The following is a 10,074-nucleotide window of genomic DNA, read 5'->3' as shown; positions in this document are numbered from 1 at the left end:
CAATTGCGTTAAGTAAAACAGGGACGGGGAGGTAATAACGCCGGTGAGGGATTAAAACCAGGCAACGTTCGCTTTATTCATAATAATCATAAAAATTACGGTTTATGGCAGCACTGAAAATACAGGAAGTGAAATAAAGGAAAGATATACATTTTCAAAGAGCCGTATTTTTGTTTATAGCACCGGCAATTATTCTGCACTCTGCGGCCAACACCTACGACAAAATAGACAAATTTTATCTGCGAAACCATTACACAATATTTTTATTTCTGTTGAATAAATTCTATCTGCGGTAAAATGTTTCAGAATTTATTCGCAAGTTAATGTTCTCTTGAATCTACATTACGTTTTTTCTTCCTAAATTATTAATATAAATTTGTAATTAGGGAACTAAATTTTCTCCAGGTTAGAAAAAAACTAAATTTACAATGATCTCGTTCGTTTACGTTGGGACAATTCGTTTTTTATAGTAAAACAGAAAGATTTTCAACCGCTTTTGAAGTCCGTAATCAATAGGAAATATACCCTGATCAAAGTGAAATCGAAGTTTTTGCTCTTGTCATACACCAAAGAGAGTAAAAAGAAACAATTTGAAAATTGCCATTGCTACTGGTCATTAAAATAAAAAGATTCTCAACGGCTAGCTTTGTATATCTCGGCACATTCAATCCAAGAAGTGGGTGGTTTAAAAATACTCAACAAATCCTCGTGAAACTTCAAATAATTATATGCAAAAAAACACTACTTGATAAATTATTACAACAAATAGTTTTCTGACTAGTTTTTGATCCATAAATTAATTATAATGGTAGATGTGCCACAAAATTGGAGGAGATATTTTTGTAAATAAATACGTGTTGGATTTTGAAATGCAAATTTCGTAATTGTGTAAAAACTGTATACAAATTAATACGGAATGATTTTTTGTGTTTTTTAATTAACTATTGATTGCTTTATTGGTTATTTGTGCCTCTTCCTCGGTGAAAAGCCGCAAAGTGCGTAAAAGGGCCACTAAATTCATCGTCGGTGTGAAATTAAAACAGAGATGAGTTTATTAACGTTATAAATTAATAATGAGGACGAGGTTGCAACTGCTTGGAGTTGGCGTTCTAATTTTCATTTTATAAGAGTTTATTCGGCCATAATTAGGTCGCCGTCAGACAAAGAGACATAGAGCTAAAAATAAATGGAATTAGGAAAATGCTCCCAAATAGGATTGAAAAGACCCTGGGGAGCAGAAAGGAGCGACTCGTCAAAATTTAACTTAACAAAAATTTATTTGCCGGCTTTTGATGATTAATCGAATTGGGAATTTTTCTTCAGCTTCCGTTTGAAGTGCCTTAGTTTCGGCTTGTTTATAGCTAATTTCGAAAGGTTAGTTTGTGCGGTTTTGCAAACTCAATAAAATAATTCGGCGTGGGTGAATGCGGTTCATCGATTCGCCTATCTTTATGATTTTGGGGAGTCAAGTAAAGTTTACTTTTTGGAAAGGAGCGGGATCAAGTCATGCCGGGTTCTAGGTCAACACGTCGTTGCGGATTTAGGAAGTTTAGAAATGAGGCGGATAAACTTGACTTAGTTTTCGGATTCATTTAGCGGAAAGATATTATTAATAGGAAAATGGCGGATGCGCCGGGCTAGGACGTATAAATTCTTGTTTAGGTTGCGAAACGCTGACAGAGTACTTGTAAATTTCCATTTGGCGACAATTTTATTGTCTTGATCCGCTTTTAAAATGCAAACTTGGGCACTTGGAGGAAATAGTGGCGGATTCTGGAGGTGGAATAAGTGTCACATGCGACGCGATACAAAAGGAGGAGAATTTATAAAGTTGACTTTTCTGTCATGGCGGCAACGAGTCGACTGTAATTGAATTTTAAGAAAGTCGAGTTTGTTTTATAGACGTCAAAACACGGTCTGAGGTCAGGTGAAATGTTAAGTCGCCAAGCTTTAGGAATTTCTATCAGGAGACAAGAATTGGAGTCATGTCACACGCTAGACGCTTCAAGTTAATTTGGGAATAGTTGAGCGCGAGGCAATAACAATTTTTTGCGTATTTTTCGCTATTTGCTGTCGGCTTGAACGCGCAATGATTTTTTTCGGGCGAATCGACTCAACTTTGCTCAGACTATATTAGTTCGCACAACAAATCATTCCCGAGGAGCAATTTCGTGAAGGTTCTTCCAGTATCTCGTTAGAAAAGTTTCACAGTGGTAAATGAGTTCTCTGATAACATCGATTCAGTCTTATTAAGAAGCTTTTTTGGAGCCGAGCACTTCTCGAAACTTACAGTAAAATTTCGCAGAAAAATCGGAATTAATTAGCTCAATATCGCGAGAAAACAGTCGGTAATTGAGAAGTCATCTCGGCACTTCCGATTTTTCAGTTTGAAAAATTGCTCCACTTTAATATCCCGCCGAGATATATTAAGTTTGTGGCGAATAACGTTTAAAATGAGTTTCGCAGCGGAAAAACGAGTTTCCAAACTTGGAGTGTGTTGGCGAAACGACCAAAAAAAAACTAATTGGTAAAATGTAAATTTTTGACGGTACGTTTGCTCTCCGAACTTAAACTTAAAAGAACAAAGATAATTTGATTTTAAATTGCCCCACGTTATACTCTCCTTTAATTTATTACTTGGCGTCTTTGATAACTCCATCGTTCCGGATGAAAACAACGGCGTTAACAACTAATTGCCAAGGAAAGAAAACGATAATTAAGTGTTATCGGCGTGATTGAATATTAATTGCTTGCGACCTGCTATTGGCGCTTTTGAGTGGGCAACGGCTTCTTATATTTATACTCTCTGACGATGAATCGTCTGCACGACGTCGGTAAACAGAAAAACTTGCAGCGGATTTGTCGAACGTAAACAACTTGTTTATTCAGCGGATTACTATTTTAACGTCTGCAGAAAATTATTTTTAGGCGTTAATTGCAATAACTTAGCATTCGTGGGCTTTGCTTTGAGGCGAATTTACGACTGAGCCAAGTTTGTTTTGTCGCTTTGCTTCCTGCAGCAGAGCAAATACGAAAGAATGACTTTATGTAAATAAACTCTGTTGTATTTACTGATTTTACGAAGTATATCGTTTATTGTTTGCCGGACAGATGCTAAAAATGTTTTCAGCGAAACTTTTATTTCAAAATGTGCTTGTACTGATGAGTCCGACAATTTTTTCCGATTTGACAATCACCGCGAACACATTTTTCATTTTGTGGATTTATAGTGCGCATTTGAGTTCTGGTTTTAGGAGGACATTCAATAACACTTTTCGGTCGCCTTGTGCTTCGAGAATTTCAACTCTATTTCAAACTTTATTGTTAAAAAAGTTGCAAAAGTTGTTGTTATATTACGCTCTAAACTGAATTGCGAAACTTTGTAAGTGGAGACAAGTGATTAAAAATGGTGGATGCGCCGGGTTTTAAACACGAAAAAAATGTTTAAACGAGATGAGTTATGATAGTTTTTTATTTGAGACGAACAAATGTTGGACGACAAAACTGCCAGGCGTTCTTTGTATTTACATGAAAATATTTTTTTGCCGTCGATACGGCCAAGTTTTCCGGCCAGCTGTCACTTTTTCAGCCAGGGAGGCGCCGGTAGTTGTGAAAACTTTGCTAATCCTGGTCTCCTCTCGCCTCTTAATATTAAAAAAACATTTCGTTTATGAGTAAATTAAGCTCCTATATTTTTTCTTGTGGCGGACGCGGTCATGTGCTCTTCCATCAGTTAAGTACAAAGTTTGAAACGCTAGGGAAGTGACGTTCGTGTTGCGGTAGATGCAATAAACAACCAAGACGTTCACTGACATTTTGACACGGCTTATACTCTTATCGATTGTTCTGTGAAGGAAATTCCTGTTTGTAACCCCGATTAGAATATCCTGGAGCATCGCAACTTTGATAAATAAATATTAGTTTAAAGTGGGTCGACTGTGATGGAACAAAATGCAAATCAAGGACCGGAGCTGGAGCATATTGATTGAATCCAGTTGCAGGCTGCACTAGGTCAACAACTGACGCGCCACCAAGTCACAATGTGGCGTTTCCCTCCTTCGGTAACTAACACCACCCTCAATGACCTTGATCAGCAACAATTCATTTTAATTTTTTTGTAATTGTAACTTTATTCTTGATCTTGGATATACAGTGGTCTTATTCTATTTAAAAAAAACTGTTCAGGAAATAAAACATATACTTGCTACCTATACATTAAGCTCTGCACCAGAAGAGTGAAGCAGCAAAAAAAAACACTTTTTATAGGATGAGCAGTGTAGAACGCAAGCTTAAGCACCTAATTACGCCAAAATCAGACAACAAGGACTTGCGGCATCTATATGTTTGCCTATAAAACAGAAGTTTGGCGAAATCAATACACTGAGAGCTACTTTACCGGCCTTTAATAACATATTTTTTATAAAATTGGTGCAATTTTTTTCCAACCGTAAAACTTTATTAAGTTTTTTAATTTACAGTATCGTTGGGCTTCATTTTTATGTATTTTGATCAAGAGTAAATAGCCTTTATACGCGCTCCTAACGCCGAATCGATGAAAATAGCGAAATGCCGAACTTTACCCTCTTTCAGGAAGTAAATACGTTTTCTTCGTCGTTGAGGTGACAAACTTTTTTCATTTGCGGTTATAAAATTTAAGAGGGGTTCTTTGGTGTTTGCAGCTTTTAAAACATTTTACCGTTTAATCGACCCGATATTTTGATTCCTACGAGCCTTTTGAAAGTGTTCTATAATGGAATTTTCTAATAAGATGTAAAGTGTTTAGTAGCAAGCAAAATTAATTAAATTTATTACGAAGGCACTTGGATGTAGATAGAACCTAGAACGTTTAAAGTAAATTAAATACTTTGTATTGATTGCGAAAGTTTGCAACAAAAGTATACAGTGCGAAATTAATTAACTTCACTTCACGCTCTTAATGAAAAAGTGTTTGCATGGAGTATTTCGTTGTCCAACAAATTGTTTGTTTGCAAAAAAGTTCGTGTTAATTAATATCGTTTGGATTAGTGCTTATGATATCTTGAATTGGACGCAACGCCGTACATAATGTTTTTCTTGAATAGGAGCAGCGGGATATTTATAAAGAGAGTTGAGTGTTTACGTACAATGTACATAAACCTGTATAGAAATTGCGTTTGCATCGGGTTAGCTTTTGTATTTCGATATGAAATGGAACGTAGCGAGAATATAAAACTGCTGCTTTTGTCATATCATTTTATGAATATCACAATTTTTTAAAAACAAGTCACAAACAAAATAATTTAATGGAAAAATGACTGAAATCGAAAATAATAATTTAAAAAGTTTGTCCTTAATTAAAATTTCGATTAGCAAATTTCCAAACTTCGGTGTGTAATTTATTAACAAAATAAATGCTTCCCTTTGTGCATTTTTTCCTTGAATGGAAACACGCAATATCCGTTTTATGGATCCATAAATCACAATACAGAGAAAATTTTCTTGTCCATAATGTTTTATTATCATTATGTCCGCGCCCCTTATCGTTAAACTCAACGGTTACAATGTTCTAAAACAGGACCTTGTTACGATCCTTTGCAGGATAGATTAAACGAGCGCAGGAATCCTGAAACGATCTTTTCAGCGTTCTGCAGGACTGCATCAGCTAGAGCCACCTGGCGGTCGGTTAGACAACCTCGCTGCTTTGAAATCTGGTTGAGAGAGGTCTTTTGAGTGCAATTTGGCCCCCGAAATTGATACTTGCAAGTATCGGAATCGTAAACCGTGATTAATAAGCTTTAATGGTTTTGAAAGCTTTCAATCTACTTTACAATTAGCCGTGTTTATTTTCTTCGAGTGGGCGTTTTTCTCTCTGTGAAAACACCTGGGAGCTCGTTTCAAATATGATGGAATAATTGCCGCCTCGACCTTGCATTGTTTTTCTTTTAATATCCGTCGGTAATCGTTGATTTACGTGAGTGTAAACCGGGGATAAAAACGGTGATAAAATCCCCGGACTCACGGTATTAATGGACCTGAGAAATGTGTTGCGAGAGTTTTGGTGGACACGCGACGGCCTTGCATGGCGTAACCTTGCAATTAAGGGAATGTTTTGCAGGAAAGGGCGGTTTTTTCATCTGGCCTTGGAATGATAGCCGAGGAATTTATTATGTAGATGGGGAAAGGGTGCCATAATCGTGTTAAAAATTAATTACGCGTGCCGATTGCGTTCCGACCGTTGCGGTCGGCGTGTTTTGAAGGAATTTAATTTATGGACGCTGTTTTTGGACAATGAGCTCTCAAAATGAGTTTATCGTATTAGTGCACGGATTTTTCGCTAATGAAAATTGCTAGCGTGCTAACATAACTGTTTATTGTTGTTCAAATTTGTTGTTGAACAACCGCAACGACACGAACGGTTAAGTTTGATTGTTTTATAACACTAATTTAAACTTTCTGTTTACAATCAATCGTTTATTCTCTACTTTGGTTTCCAGTCCGTTATACTTAAACTAACCAGACTGGAGACCGAAACAAAGCGAGTTCCGATATTTTTTGTCCCCAAACACAAATGGATAACCGCAACTTCGATCTAATTCAATCGTGAACTTGTTGATGGCAGAAATCGTCGCGAGACGTCTGCTCCCCTGTTTCTAATTAAATCTAGTAATATCAGCACCACCTGCGTGTTTTAACGGCTAGATGTTTCCAAATTGTACGCCTCCGTGTGATGAAATATCCTGCGTTTCGGGACAATTCAATTTAAAACCGTCAGAGCAAAAACGTATTAATCCGAAACTATCTCCATTGAGTTTGACAAAGTTATTTCGTTAATAGGATGCGAGCGGAATTTTTGAAAACTTTGATAATGGAGTCGTTACAAAGTTAAAGCCCTGCCACTAAACTGGATGAAATAATAAAACGGCTGTAGACTTTTCCGTATTTTTTATTAGCGTCGATTTAGCGAAATTTCATATCGGGAGCCGCGTTTTACAATTTTTGTTTTATTGTTTTTGGCGAAAAAACGTCGTGAAGCGCAAACATTATTAAACCAGAACGCTGTGTGAAAAAGAACGTCGTTCGAGAGCGCTGAAGAATATTAGCAATCAACAATTTTTTGTGCTGAATCCATCCCAACAAATTAAATTTTCATCTGATATCAATCATTCCGGGGAATACTAATACAGCGTTTTGAATGACACACATAAAGTCTTGAGGGCTGGGAAAAAATATTTGCCCCGTTTCTAATCAGCGGTGGTCTCGCTCCTGTGATCGATATCGAAAGAGAGCAGCAAATATTTGACTTTAGAATCAGGACGTTTCGACGAGATATCACACACAGGAGCGGAATAACGGAGAGCAGTAAGTTATAATTAACGAATTGCCGCGTCTGCACCTCAATAATTTACCGAGGTCTGTGTTCCTAATTCCGGAATCGGTTTTAAATCGGCTTTAATTACTCGAGAAGAATTCCGGCTCCTTCCACGAGAGTCTTAGGGGATTGTGCCTCGGGGTTTTGCGAATTTATTGTCGCAAATAATAACTTCCTTCAGCAATTAATTTTTCAAAATAATGTCCTCTGACACCCCCTCGGTCTGATTATATTCGAACTCACGACTCTGGTGTAATTTAACGTCTTATCAAAACTGCGCCGTGTAATGAGGGTTCAGTTTACGCCCATAAATCATAAACTAGGTCTAGTGCCTTTTGTAAATAACTTATGCAATTTGTTACACATTTAAGACCGCGTTCCCCGGGCGAAGAGTCATTAAAATGAGCGATCACCATGGAGAACCACCACTCATGTTAACTTTGTTGCTAAACTAATGCGATTTACGACCTTAATTAGCGAATTTAAATCGAAATTAATCACAGATAACAATAAAATTTAATTTAACTTGAACAATTTCGAGAACGTGCCTGAAAAACAAGCACGAGGAGAATGATACTGCCCTAAGATAAAATCGGATTCCGCTCCGAAACATAATTTCATGCAAGAAGTGACAACTGAAATCCTGCGGATTGCAGAAACATTGTCCTAAAACATTTTTTAATTTCAATTGTAATAGTGTGTTTGCATAAAGAGCGATCCCATCACAGACCCTCTCATATTTATATTTATTTTTAATTTGGCCTGTATTCAAATGTGGATTTAGCGCAAATCTCTGAACACCGTTGTTATTTTCCTGCAAACACGCACACAACTCGCCATTTATTAACAAAAAACAACGATTCGTGCATTTTGAACCAGAAACTCGCCACACCACGGAACAAAAACCTTGAAAAGCGTACAAATTGTACGGTTGTTGTTTGCAACACTTCCAGCCGCGGGCGTTTTAAGGAGCGGAGAAAGAAGAACACGGATGAGTGGTCTTAATTTTTTTAAGCAGCGAAAATTGTTCGTTTTTATGGCTTTATGTAAACTGAAACATGGCGCTCTAAGAAGGCGGCATTTGGCCGCTAATTGCTTTTGTGCGATGATGTCCGTGTGCCCGTTACATCCCATTTCTCGTTTAAGCCGACAGGATCAAGCCAGGATCGTAATTGTACGGTGTCACTCATCCTGCTGAAATTCGAGAGGGACCTCAATGCCGATATTGTACTGTCAGCGTTTAAGATTGCAGGAATGAGAGATTTCGGGAAAATAATGCCTTTATTGTCCAACAACAGAAATACTGACTACAGGGATAATTTCGTGCTGGAACAATGGGCTTAATTTTGAGGAATTTCTTGTTGTTCCAATGAAACAATGATCTAATAATTATGTACATTTTAATTATCACGTTTGGAACAACAAAGACAAATAACCCTTCTCAGTCCTAATCAATAAAATCACAAACAAAAACTTTAAATAACTTGAGAAGTAGAAAAGTTTAAATTTGTGAAAATGTTTCGTTTTCCTGCTCAACGATTCAATTTGTTATGATTCAAATAGTGTTTCAGTTTATTTGTATTAGTGTGGCATAGATAATTCATCGCCGCAAATCGTCGCATTGCGGTGGCGTTTCTTGCTCCACTATTTAAATGTATTCATTAAATTTTGTAGCAAACCTAAAATCTGGAAAATATATTAATGAATAAGCTAAGTATTGAATGGCCACATTGTTATACTTTAATGGCTACTTGATTAAATAATTTTCCTTATCTTTAAGCAATAACTACCAAAATTGATTGTTTTAGTTACGTTTTTAACAAAATGACGGCATTAAAATGTTTGTACATTAAGTCAATTATGAAATTCAAATGCAATATGCCGTTTCGTGGCCTTTGTGTGTTTGGCAGACTTCCATTAATAACATATTTGTCAAATCAACACTAAAAAGCTTTGAAACGCCAAAACACACAAAAAAGAAAAACAACGAATGCATAACAAGGAAGAGCTTAGCCTTGAAGCACTTTCATCGCAGCAATTGAGGAAAAAACTCTAAATTGTTAACCGAACAGTCCAGAAAGCAGAATACGAAATTGGAAAAAACACTGCAGGAGGTGTACTTATTTTGGTATTTTTGCGCATTTGGACAATTATGTGATGGGAGAAAGTTGCGAGAGTGTCTTTGATTTGTCTGTAATGACAGAAACGAGCCCCTGGCGCACATATATGGGGAATAATCGATGAAATTGTCCAAGAATATGGCTTTTCCAATTTCCCTTTGAAGGCTTCGCCGGATCATGCTGCGAAGTAATTGCACGGTGTCATCCATCTGAAAATCGAGATGGGACCGTGTCAATATTATATTGTCGACGTTCCAAGATTGAAAAGGATAAAGGTTGGGTTCGCGTACGAGAGTGTCAATTTACGTTGCGTTTAAACGTCACGGCGAGCAATTTGAAAACGTAACTTATTTTTCGGCGAAGTGGAACAACACGTCTGATCCGTTTTTTCGGGGTGTCGTTTTCGTCCGAGGTTAATACGTTTCATCCCGTATATAATCCGGAGATTATTTGGGCCGGAGCCAAGTTGGGCTGGCTGTTTCCACCCCCGGGATAATCCCTATAAGTATAATTTTGGAGTAAACGTCGCTCATTTTTGCAGGCGTTTGTGGCGCAGAAGGGCGTGCTAACAATTAGAGAAATGACGAGAAACAAGAGGAATTTTGC

This window comes from Tribolium castaneum, chromosome 2 (genome assembly GCF_031307605.1).
Source record: "Tribolium castaneum strain GA2 chromosome 2, icTriCast1.1, whole genome shotgun sequence".
Classification (NCBI taxonomy): domain Eukaryota; kingdom Metazoa; phylum Arthropoda; class Insecta; order Coleoptera; family Tenebrionidae; genus Tribolium; species Tribolium castaneum.
This window is presented reverse-complemented; position numbering follows the sequence as displayed.